The following is a 13,391-nucleotide window of genomic DNA, read 5'->3' on the forward strand; positions in this document are numbered from 1 at the left end:
ATGAAGGCCACTTCTGTTTGTAACTACTTTAATTCAGAATTTCTCAAAGCTCTAGAAACATTTGGAAGTTCCCTCAACAATTCAACGGTGAATAGAACATGATAAATCCATGTAGTTGGACACCACATACAGCAATAAGAAATCCGAAATACTGATACATTTCAACAGCATAGATGGATCTCACAGACATAATATAGACTTTAAAAAGCTATGGACAAAAGAGTACCAACTGTAAGGTTCCATTCTCAAATCACAGAAAGGTTGTTTATGAACACGTGATGGTAGAGTTCAGAAATACAGGGATTACTACAGACTGGAAGGTGCATGAGGGAGTCTTCCTGGATGCCAGAAATGTTCTGTATCTTGATCTTTGTGGTGGTTATGTGTAACCATTCATCAAGCTCTCCCTTTAAGAATTGTGCTCTATATGTAGATTGTCTTAATTAAAATAAATTGGGAATGAATAAAAAGACAATTTTTTTTAAAAGTCAGCAAAGTGAGGGCACCTGCACGGCTCAGTTGGTTAAGCATCCAACTCTTGATTTCAGCTTGGGTCATGATTTCAGAGTCATGAGATTGAGCCTCACATCAGGCTCTGTGCTTAGCGCAGAGTCTGCTTGAGATTCTCTCTCTCCCTTTCCCTCTAGCCCCTTTCTACCCCCACACATCTGGAGGACCTCTCTCTAAAAAATAAATAAATAGATCTTTAAAGAAATGAAATGAAAATCATAAAAAGTTGAGATAGAAATTTTTTTATTTTTTAATATTTTATTTATTTGACAGAGAAAGAGAGAGAGAGAGAGAGATCACAAGTAGGCAGAGAGGCAGGCAGGGTGGGGGGTGGGGAAGCAGGCTCCCCTGCTGAGCAGAGAGCCCGATGCAGAGCTTGATCCCAGGACCCTGAGAACATGACCTGAGCCAAAGGCAGAGGTTTAACCCACTGAGTCACCCAGGCACCCCAAGATTTTTTTTTTTTAAGATTTTATTTATTTATTTGACAGAGAGAAATCACAAGTAGATGGAGAGGCAGGCAGAGAGAGGGAGAGAGGGAAGCAGGCTCCCTGCCGAGCAGAGAGCCCGATGCGGGACTCGATCCTAGGACCCTGAGATCATGACCTGAGCCTAAGGCAGCGGCTTAACCCACTGAGCCACCCAGGCGCCCCCAAGATTTTTTTTTAACTGTTTCAGATGACCACCTTCTTTGGTAAACTGGTCTCCTAATTTGGATGGAGAAACAATAGGCAGACTTTGAGCTGCATGAATTCTAAGTTTATCTAGAGTTTCTTAAGTCTGGACATTGGCAAGGCTGGTGGTAAGAAAGAGGGGAGTTATTAATGAATCTTGAGCTTCAGCACAAAGTAGGGAATTTCTATTTTCTGAGCTTATGAATATGGTCTTTCATTGGTACACTTTGTCTTACTTAAAGATGTGGCACTGGAAAATCATGTTCAACCTAAAATTATATAGGTGTAAAGCAATTTTATCTAAAAGAAATAATTCTAGCATCTTGGGCAAATAATACAACTTCTTGGTCTTGCTTTCTTCATTCACAGGACAACAATGGATTGGGTGATCCCTGACCTCTCTTCAAATCCTACTAAGTACATATGAACAATATAAATAGTTGTCGCATTCAGAAGAGGGTTTTTGAAACTGCTTTTTATATGCAGTATACACTTCTCTTTTTAGTGTCACTCCCTCTTTTCATCATAAGTCTTTCCTAATTGCTACACAGATCAGATAGCATCACTTGAAGTTTGCTTCAACTTCAGTTGAATAACACTCCTTTCTCCCCCAGTGTTTTCCCCTTTTATTCCTTCAGATGAAGACAAATGGACACTAGGGAACTTGAGCAATCATTCAACATGAAAAAATTTAAAAATCTTTTTGCATCTTCATGAATAAAATGGAAAGTCTTGCCATTTGCAAGGACGTGGATGGAACTGGAGGGTATTATGCTAAGTGAAATAAGTCCATCAGAGAAAGACAATTATCATATGATCTCACTCATACGTGGAATTTAAGAAACAAAACAGAGGATCATGGGGAAGGGAGGGAAAAATAAAACAAGATGAAATCAGAGATAGAGACAAACCATAAGACACTTGTAATCATAGGAAACCAACTGAGGGCTGCTGGAGTTAAGGGGTTGGGGGATGTGGTAACTGGGCGATGGATATTAAGGAAGGAAGGTATGATGTAATGAATAGTATGTGCTGTATAAGACTGATGAATCACTGAACCCTACCTCTAAAACTAAGAATATACTATATGTTTATTAACTGAGTTTAAATAAAAATAAAAAATAAATTACACAAGGCAATTGAAAAAAAATCCTTTGCATTAAGACCCCGAATGATTTCCGTTCTACACTGATGCTGAGTGAGAAATTAGGGGAAGCAGAGAACAGTAAATACTTTAGGTTCACTCCCCCTACTTGCCCCTACTTGCCACCCCAACTGGGATGCTGTCTTATATAACTCCATTCCTATGAGGAGTACTAGGAGGTGAATAAAACAATAAAACAAATACTATCGGAGTGGGTGGGGCTAGGCACCAGTCTAAAAGGGCCCTGATAAGCAGGTCTCCTTTTTTCCCTCTGCAAGAAATAGACCTCAGATGCCAATTCAGCTTCAGATGACCACTGAACATTCACCCAGAAAGTAACAGCTGAAGGGTGTGGGGCAAAAGGGGTTGATGGCCTCAAATAAACCCAGTAATGCTCCAGCCACACCCATTTCTCTACAAAAAATTTCCTGTGCTTACTTATACACATGTTCACAAGAGAACAGGCTAAAGTCATGCTGTTCTTTTTTCTCTTAGGAAACATATCTCCCGTCACAATATATTCCTTTTATTGGTTAATTTACCAAAATTTTAAGACGATCTCCTTTTTGTCTTCCCAGTCTACCCCATTGCTGACATTATGAACTAGCTTGGGCCAGTCATTCTACCACAGAGAGTCTCAATTTCCTCATTTGAAAAATGGATTTGAATGGATCATCAGTTCTTATCTCTAGCCATTCGCTAAAATCCTCAGGAGCTTTTCAAAATACTGATGCTGGGGTTCCAGTCCACAGGAGTTAAAGCAAAATATCTGAGGGTGTAACTAACTAAAACCTTAGTAGTTTTTGAAAGTTCCTCAGGTATTTAAAAGTCCCCAGCAAGCCAGTATGGAGGGCAGGCCTTTCCTGAGCTAATATACTAGGGCTCTGCTGAATGACCTTGAGGCACCTGGGGAGGGGGAATGGGGATCGGTAAGCCTGGTGGTGGATACTAAGGAGGGCACATGCTGCATGGAGCACTGGATGTGGTGCATAAACAATGAATTCTGGAACACTGAAAAAATTAAAAAAAAAATGGAACTCAAGAGATAGTGTTGCAAGAAAAGGTAAAAAAGTCTCCAAAGTGTTCAAAGTTCATCAGAGAAATACATGTTATTAAAAGCTCCTGAGGAATCTGGCTAAGATAGTTCATGCTAACTGCACACTCAAGCATACACCCCACTGCCCCCCAGATCCCTTCTGCAGGTTTTCTTTTTGAATTCTCATAAAAAGCATAAAGATGGGTTTTACACACTAATTTGAAGGTGAGGAAACAGGCATTGAGGCACGAACGACCTGCCTGCCATCGTATGAACTGTGCCAGAGTCTGTATTCAAACTCAGACTGTGTACCTGGAATCTAGAGCTGGTGCTTTTCACTTCTGCAGGACTATGAAGTGCTCTCTGACACTTTCTTTCTTTTCTTTTCTTTCTTTCTTCTTTCTTTCTTTCTTTCATTCTTTCTTAAGATTTTATTTATTTATTTGACAGAGAGAGAGAGAGAGAGCACAAATAGGCAAAGTGACAGGCAGAGGGAGAAGCAGACTTCCCACTGAACAGAGAGTCCAATGTGGGGCTTGATCTCAGGACCCTGGGACCATGACCCAAGCCCAAGGCAGACGCTTAGCCGACTGAGCCACCCAGGCGCCCCTCTATTACTTTTTAACTATGTAACCAAATTCCTGAGAAGTTCCAGATTAAAATCTGCCTTATTCCAAGTGGTATACTTGAATCCCTATCTATTTCTGAATATTTGACCTGGGCTTCATAGAGGTGTGGCCCTGCTGGTGGCAGTAAGTCTGATGGCTGGGGGGAGTTTTGCTTTGGTTCTAGTGAAGTGCAGGGGTTCTTAGAAAGTACTGGAGAAGGTATAAGAATGAGACTGAGGTGTAAGATCAGGAAGCCCATGACTAAAAATCCTTTTTCTATATATTTCATAGGAAAGTGACATGCTCATGAAAGGGCCTGGGCATGGTAAACCTTGTTACTATTACAGAGAATGATAAAAATGATCTGATCTTTAGCTCTGATGGGACTTAGGGTTATTCTAAATAAAGTTTACCCACTGTTCTTTATATGCAAGGACATGCCTTTATTCCAGGGCTCATCATCTCTTGCCTGACCAACTTACTGTCCTTCTTCCTCATAACCTGGTCATTCAACGGTACTACTATATCTTGAAGGCTGACAGAGTGATATTTTCCAAACATAAATCCCACATCAGCTTCCTGAGTGAGATCCTTAAGTGGTTCACTATAGTCTGGGAGTTAAGCACCAACCCTTATGGTAAGACGGTTAAGAAGGCTTTTCATGGTCTACCCCATGTGCCTTGTTGTGCTCTCCAGCCTCTTCCCTCCCTCCCTCAAGCCCAAACACAACTGCCTTCTTTCTAATCCTCCAACACTTCTAGTTCCTCCCTGCCTGTAGGCCCTGCATTAGTCCCTCCTAGTAACTCAGTTGTATTCTCCCAGATGCCCTGCACATCCCTCCTTCAAGGTTCCTCTTAAATATCTCCTCCTCAGGGATGCCTTCTTTGACCATCCCACTCTAAAATCAACCCCTACACTGCCTCCCACCCCCTTTCACACCTCCATTCACTCTCAATGCCTCTCCTACTACCCCATTTATTTTCATCAGAGCCTGAAGTACTGACACTTACATACATACATTAGTTTATTCTTATATCCCCCTACCTTTTAGCGTTAATTTCATAATGACATAAGAACAGAGACCATGTCTTTCTTATTCACTGGTCTATCTCTAGCAGTGCCTGTTGTGTCAGATGAAGTAGTTCAATAAATGTTTTCTGAGAAAATAAATGAAAGCAGTAGGGATCATTCTGAGAGAATAATCTTTGAGCTAAAACAGAGTTTTTTGGTGTTAAATAAAACATATATCAGGTTTAATAAAACATGTAAATATACCATATTTACATGTAAAGGTATGAATGTTTACATATGTTTATGTTTACACCCACAAACATATATATATATATATTATATTTAGAGAATAATAATTAAAAAAACACCAACGTATTAGAGAAACTAAAAATCACTACTTTGGAAGCCCCAATTCGCCCTACTCTGTGACACTGTTCTCTCGTCTCCAGAATAACAAAGATCCACGTTTTTCTGTTAATCAGTCCTTGAGCTTTTTTTTTTTTTAAGAGTTTTGCCACTCGTGTATGTATCTCTAGTTTTGGAAACTGGAGAGCAAGCACACACTCAGCGACTGGAGACATGGCAGGACCACCACTATTAAATGAGGTTTTCAGAAGAAGAAGCGCTGCACTGAGCCAAGGGACCAAAGGCTGCCACAGCATCCCTGACTGCAGACAAAACCCCTCCTGGTGGGTGGGAGTGTCAGTGAGATGGGTCTAAAAAATGCCATGAGAGCATAGAGACCATTGTTAGGCAGCTGGTAGGGCTCCAGCATGGACAGTCATGGATGTCCAGGGGAGAGAAGGTCAAAGCTGAGGGTGCTTCATGTTTTCTGTTTCTAAGTATGGCCTTTAGGGGTAGGTCAAACAGGAACACTTCTATGAGAGTAAAATGGGCCTTCAGGGGCACCTGGGTGGATGAGTGGATTAAGCCTCTGCCTTTGGCTCAGGTCATGATCTTGGGGTCCTGGGATTGAGCCCCGCATCGGGCTCTCTGCTCAGCAGGCAGCCTGCTTCCTCCTCTCTCTCTGCCTACCTCTCTGCCTACTTGTGATCTCTGTCTGTCAAATCAATAAATAAAATCTTAAAAAAAAAGAGCACAAAATCTCTTGAGTTTCTTATAAAACTAAATATACTCTTATCATGTGATCCAGCAATCATGTTCCTTGGTATTTACCCAAAACAACTAAAAACTTCTGTCCACACAAAACCTGCACGAGCAGCTTTATTCATAATTTCCAAAACTTGGAAGCAACAAGATGTCCTGCAGTAGCTGAAAGGATAAACTGTGATAGCCCCGGGCGACAAAATCTTACTCGGTGCTAATAAGAAATAAGCTATCAAGCCCTAGTACTAGATGAAGGAACCTAAAATGCACGCTCATTAGTGAGAAGAAGCCAGCTGAAAAGGCTACATACTATGGGATTCCAAGTATATGACGTTCTGGAAAAGGCAAAACTATGAAGACAGTAAAATGATCCAAGGTTGTGGAAAGGGGGAAGCTAGGAATGAGCAGAGCACAGAGGACTTCTAGGGAAGTAAAAATACTCTGCATGATACCAAAAGGATAGATAGAGGATGCTATACATTTGTCTAAAGTCACAGAATGTACAACACCAAGAAGGAGCTGCAGTGTAGACTACAGACTTTGGGGGGACTATGATGTGTCGGTGTAGGCTCATCGAGGTGACAAGTGTCCCACTCTGGTGGGATAATGGGGGAGGACCTGCATATGTGGAGTCTACGGGAAATCTCAGAACCTTCCCCTCAATTTTGCTCTGAATCTAAAACTTCTCTTAAAAACCACAATTTTAGTTAAGAAAAAAAGAGAGAAAGAAAGAAATGATTCAATAGGATCCATTACTTGCAACTAAGACTGTGACTGATCTAATGTGTATGTATTTATTTAATTTATTATTTTTATTTTTGCACTATGCTTTTAGCCGATCTTGGGACAGGCTTATTGGATGTGTACTGGGACTCCTCTGTGGCCAGGACACAGCCATAACTCAAACTGGCTTACACAAAACAGATTTGTTGACTTATGTGACCGAGAAGCCCAGGAGATTAATTTTATTAATAATCTTTTTTTATCACAAACTGCCCAATGAGTACATGGATACTCATTATATATTTTTCACAGTTTCTTTAATATCTGCAGTACTTCAAGGCAAACTCAAACAAAGCAAAAGAAAACAGATGCAAAGTGGCGGGATGTTGTAGCTTAAGAAATATCACTGGTGTTTTGGCCTCTCCTTGTCCTGGATGGTTTGCTCTCCTCTGTAGGCCCCGTGCCGGTGGAAGTACCCTCAGCTCTAGCCTTACTGTACTTACAGCTGGCAGGAGACTGGCAAGAGTGAATCCGTCTCAACATTCCCACAAGTCTCAGAATTAACCACTGGCCTGAGTCAGGTTTCAAGCCAACTCTTGGAAGAACTACTTGGCCCGAGGTGTGTGCTATTCTGATGGGCTGGGCCAGGCTCTCATGCTTCCCTTCTCCTAGGGCTAGGCTAACCATTTCTCTCTGCAGACTAATTTATGGTTTACCAGATGCTGTCATGGTGCTCTGACTAGGAGAAATGAGATGGATGCCAGGCAGGAGAAACACAACTGACCATTTATGTTCTTGAAGATTATTTAGAGGAAAAGGGACAGAAATAAGACCAACAGTTCCTTCAGGACAAGAGAGATATTTCTCCAGTTGTCTCCCAAATTCTGTGGAGATCCTGAGGCAGCTCTAAAGTCAACTTATTGTCAGTAAGCTATCAAGAAGTACCAACGTTGTCCTATTGGTAGAAGGAGGTAGTGGAATTACCTTTTCTGTTAGTAACCCTAGTATTAACGTGACAAAGATTCTATTCGTGTTCAAACTACAGCCAGGCTCCTCTGAGTCTTTCCCAACTAAGCCTCAAACTTGGTCTATAAATACTTGAACAAATACTAACATAGTTTCAAGGAACTCAAGTCTGCCCCTCCAGCAGTTCAAGTCTGCTCAAGTCAGCCCCTCACACTCCCCTCCCCAACAAAGTACCTGCCTGAGAAAACTCACTGCTGGCCCCCCAAATTAGTATCTATTCCAGCCAATGCCTGAAGACAGAGCCTGTCTCCTAGTGTCTGTAAGAAGGTAAGAACCTTACTTCAATGAAGGCCGGTTAACAAAAGCAGATGGGTTTCACATAGACCAACCCCCTCAAATCTCCCTGCTTTTTCTAAGTTCTCACTTTTCTGACACTACAAGCCTGCACTTACCACTCCCTGCCCTGCACTCCCCTTAAAACACCTAGCCACCTTGTATAAATCTGAGTTGAATTCATTTCACACTGAACTCCTTTTCTTACTCAACAGTATATGACTGACTAGAGTCTGTACTTATCACTTGACCTAGTGCCTGGCTTTGCTTCTCTTTCACATCTGTGTCACAAGTAGAAAAATAGAAACAGTCAGAGGCAAAGGGCTGATAGGCTCTAGGAGCAAAGGCTGAGGAACAAAAACCCTAGAGACGACTGACATATACTTGGTTTGGCAATGTGTGTGTGTGTGTGTGTGTGTGTGTGTGTGTGTGTGTGTGTTTTGCTTTCTTGTACCCATTCTTGTATACATGTCAAGAGATTACTTTGTTTTAACAAGACTTTTCTGCAACAGATCACAAGAAACCATCACACTCAGGGACAGCAAAACCTGAGCAGGTGAGATGAGTGACCATTCTAGCTGGTCTGCTCAGCTTTGGGCAGACAGCCTGAAGCATTTGTCTCCTGTGTAAGATGTCTCTATAAGCCAATCTGGACTGATACAACAAACTCAGAAACCACTGAGCTACACCCCACATAAATACGATAAACCCATCCTTGCATTACGGTATCATATCAGCAAGAGCATTTGCTGATGACATTGTTTTCTACATTTTTTTAAGCTTTACTGAGATATAACTGACAAATTAAAGCATATTTAAAATTGAGGAACAAATCCATCACCTCAGATATTCACTCTCTTTTGGAAACAACTCTTAAGATTTACTCTCCTAGCAAATTTCAGTCATACACTATTGTCAGCTATAGTCACCATACTACACATTAGGACTTTGGACCTTATTCGTCTTGTAACTGAAAGTTAGTACCATTTCACAACTTATCTCCAATTCCCCCACCCCACCCCTGTCCCTGAAAACAGTGATTTTACTGTTTCTATGAGTTAGACTTGTTGCTAGACTCCACCTGAGTGACACCATGCAGTACTGGTCTTCTTTTCTCTAATTTCATTAGAATCATACCCTCTTTATCACTGTAGTCTCAAACGGAAGGACTTCCTTCCTTCTTAAGGCTGAGGAATATTCTATTGTATACACAAACCATGATTTCTTTATTCATCTGTTGAGGGGAAGAGGCTGTTTTCATACCTTGCCTCCCATGAATAATACTGTAGGAAGTTGTGTTAAAAGTGCCCCTGGCGCTAATTATGGTTTACAGTTGAAGTCATCTCTCACTTCTCATTTGGAAGGGGTTAACACAATGCGTCCTTTAAAGGCTCAGGAAGTCACCTGGCTGCCCTGGTGCTGGGGGAGGGAATGCAAGGCCTCCTTCCCTGCAGGGGCATTGGTAGCATGAAGGAGGAACAGAGGCCAATGAGCTACAACATGGCTCAGTTCCCAGTCCCAGATTCTACTCTTCATCTTGGCTGACCCAGGAATACCTTTTCATCCTGCTCTAGTGCCAAAAATGTAACATTTCTTGAGCGCTAAGGTGCAAGGCACCTTAGGTTTCTGAAATGCCTCTGTCATCCTGCAACAATTCTGACTGGGGAATACTGCTGTTCCCACTTTACAGACGAGGAAACTGGGGTTTACTGAACTGTTCCATGTGTATGTTAGGAGACCAGCCAAGGTATGTTACTGAGCAGTAGACACATGTTTTTGCCACAGTTAACAAGATGTGCTGAACTATTTTTTGGTACTAAATGCCAATGCTAGTGACATTACTGGGTTAGATGAACCCCTGGAAGGTACTTACAGAAAGGGTCTCCTCCAGCCCACTACCAAGTTGAGGTATCCAGGGCATGGATGAAACAAGCATTTTCAGAGACATTCTGTGTCACACACTTCCAGCCTAAGGGAGGAAGGAGGCTTCCCTGGCATTACTGAGTAGAAAGGGAAAGGCTTTTTGATTCTTTGAACAGCTGAGGGCAAGCACAGGCATGTTTCTCCTAAGTGAAAGTAGACTTCACTCCCAAGATGATCAGGGCTGATAGCAGGGGGTGGGGGTGGGGGTAGAAATGAAGATTTACATAATCCTCCCCTTTAATAACCCTGGGGGTGACCTTTGCTCCCCAGATGGATGCAGACCTGTTCACTACCCTGCCTCAGGCTTGCTGGTTAGAGAAGACCACCTGAACTTCCAAGCACATTTTACACCACACTTTTCCTTGATTGGTGGATAGTGAACTTCTTCATTTGTTTATGGCCTTCTAAGAGAAAAGGACTGTGAAGCACAGATGGTCAGGGTAGTTTTCATTACTATTTCACGTGTTTAGTTACCATATACTCTTGTCTGTATTTTTGCCAAATGTACTTCAGCACTCGATGGACTGTGGAATATCCCATATGAAATTCAGGTCTACCCTCCAAAACGTTCTGGTATTGACTAAATAAGGTGAACAGTGAAATGTGTGTTCTGAGAACCTCTGGCCCACTGCGAAAGTCAGATTTTTTGGTTTGTGGTGCCACTACGTGGACAGAACCAGGATTGCAGCCCATGCCATCCGTGGATCCGAAAAGGAAGCACTTTCCCTTGGAGATCATTCTTTAATTACAAAATATGATTACTCTATAGTTCTTTGGCTTTAATGCAGGTACAGTTAAAATCCCCGTGTGATTTCCAGTGACACCTGGCATGCTGATTCTAAACTTCACAGGAAAGTGTAAGTGATCCAAAATAGCAAAGTCCCTTTAAAGAAGAAGGTGGGAGGCCTTTCCCTACCAGCTGTCAGGACTTACAATGAAGCTGTAGCAAGGAAGAAAACACAGCTCTCTCACAGGGATAGACTGATCAGTGGGAGAAATAGAAGAAAGTGTCTACAGATTGGCCCATATGATATGGCACTTTGATATAGGACCAAAGAGTCATGACAGATCAGCGAGGAAACGAAGGACTGTTCAGTAAATAGAATTGGAACCAATGATTTTTCCATGTCAAAACAAAATAAAATCCCCATCTCCCATTGGATGAGTTTTCCAGGGCTGCTATAGCACACTACCATGGACCGGCTGGTTTAAAGGACAGAATTTTTTCTCACAGTTCTGGAGTCTGGAAGTCCAAGGCCAAGGTGTGAGCAGGCCTGGATTCTCTTGAGACCTCCCTCATGGGTTGCCGATGGCTGCCTTCTGGCTGCGTCTTCACATGGTCCCCTGTGCACTCCTCAGGCATCCCTGGGGTCCCCTCGTATGCCCAGGTTTCCTGTAATAAGGATGGAAATTAGACCGATTAGGGTTTCACCCAGATGCCCCCTTTAACCTTAGTTAACCTCTTTCATGACCGTGTCTCCAAGTATAGTCACAGTCTGAGAGACTGAGGGTTAGGGCTTCAATATATGAATTTTGAGAGGACATAGCTCAGCCCACAACACACACTGTATACAAAGTCTACTCCACTGGAGTAAACTTAAATTCAAGAACAAAACATAATCACAGCAAGTATAAGCAATCAACTTTCTGCGTACAGGGAAGGGAAAGATTTTTTATTGAGATATTAGTTAGAAATTTAAATTTAATATCTAGTTTTGAAAGCTAACTTAAAGCATATAAAAATTAATTTTAGGATTTAAAGTTAAACATTAAATATGTTAAGTATCTTTTATCTATACTTATATCCAATAAACAAAATTTAAAAAATCATTAATAATCAGGAGAATGCAAATCAAGACTTTATGTTATGTTCATTTTGACATACTGGTATTTTAAAAATGAGTAAAACTAGGAAACCCTGCCAGTAATCTTTGATGAAGGTTGAAATGTTTCTCAAAATATTTGATCAAGACCTTTATTCACTCATCAATCTATTTCTCTACCTACCTACCTCTCCATCTACCTATTTCCTGGATATGGTAATAACAATGTTTGAGAGCAACCTTCCCCACCCCACTCATTGTTGCATTAAGGGCAAGTGTTATTTTACTGCAGTGGACTTAGAGCTCCCTCTCCTGGTACAACAGGATAATGCCAATCAAGGCTATAAAGCTTTTCCGGTTGTTTCAAATGCAGAGGTCCCTCTATGTCCTATCTACCAAGTCAGCAGGTGCAGCTAAAACCTGAGGAGTAATCTCACATTTGAATCTATCTTCAAGGGTAGATTATTTTTCTAAAGTCAATTACTTAAAAATGTAAAGATAGCAAAATTATTAAGTAAAGGCAACACAAAGAAAAACAAGCTTCTTGGAAGTGGAAAAACCTGTGTCAGTGACATTTCCAAAAAAATTTTTTTGAAGAACATTTTCCTCTCTTTCCCTTTGAATCCTTGCAGTTGGCTTATCCTCCATACATATGCCTCTGAATTTCCTTTTAGGACCATTTCTTCAAATGCATGCGTGAAAAAGATAATAGTGAGGACGTTTTTCCTTGATGCTATACAGACCTTTTGAGTTGATGAAGCTGCTGTCTCTACACTCCTCTGGCCAGCTTAGTAGTCCTCTAAGTTTTAGGAAGCACCTTTAACCTGTGGAATGGATGAACTAAGCCTTTCTTTGTATATCTATAGGTCATGCATTGTTTCCTCGATGACCCTCTTGTACAACCTCGCACTGGGGAACCAGTCTACAACCTGTGAGGACCAGGATGTAAGAGAGTCTGCAGCTGGCCCCATGGAGTCTGCATGCGATCAGGAAGTGTTACATGGAGTTCCTCTTTCACCGATTAACTTCCCTAAACTTCCATTAAAAATCTTGGGGCCAGGGGCGCCTGGGTGGCTCAGTGGGTTAAGCCTCTGCCTTCAGCTCAGATCATGATCGCAGGGTCCTGGGATCAAACCCCGCATCTGGCTCTCTGCTCAGCAGGGAGCTTGCTTCTCTCTCTCTCTCTCTCTCTCTCTCTCTCTCTGCCTACTTGTGATCTCTCCCTCTCTGTCAAATAAGTAAATAAATCTTGAAAAAAAAAAAAATCTCTGGACCAGGCAGAACCCTCAGAGTTGGTTTTTGGAGAAGAGTCCTCCTTCTCCCTAGGTGGCCAGCCTCCTGAATAAAGCTCATATTCCTTCCCAATCACAACTTGTGCTCTTGAATATTGGCTTTTCCAGAGTGTGGCAGCTGAATTTGGGTTTTTCGGTAACACTGAGACGCTTTAAAGTTTTCATCACAGACTCCATGATGAAATCCCATTCGGGATGCCTGGGTGGCTCAGCTGGTAAAGCGTCTGTCCCTCTTCTCCCT

At 41.8% G+C, this 13,391-nt stretch overlaps 1 long non-coding RNA gene across 2 annotated transcripts in view; it reads left to right on the forward strand.

Moving 5' to 3' along the window:
* LOC116586342 overlaps nt 1–12,984 on the forward strand; it is a 45,894-nt gene extending 32,910 nt beyond the window's left edge. For both annotated transcript variants that reach the window (XR_004283986.1, XR_004283988.1), the window contains one exon: nt 12,725–12,984. This is a non-coding gene — a long non-coding RNA (uncharacterized LOC116586342). The remainder of the gene's footprint in view (nt 1–12,724) is intronic.
* The last annotated feature ends 407 nt before the right edge of the window (nt 12,985–13,391 follow it).

This window comes from Mustela erminea, chromosome 3 (assembly GCF_009829155.1).
Source record: "Mustela erminea isolate mMusErm1 chromosome 3, mMusErm1.Pri, whole genome shotgun sequence".
Lineage (NCBI taxonomy): Eukaryota > Metazoa > Chordata > Mammalia > Carnivora > Mustelidae > Mustela > Mustela erminea.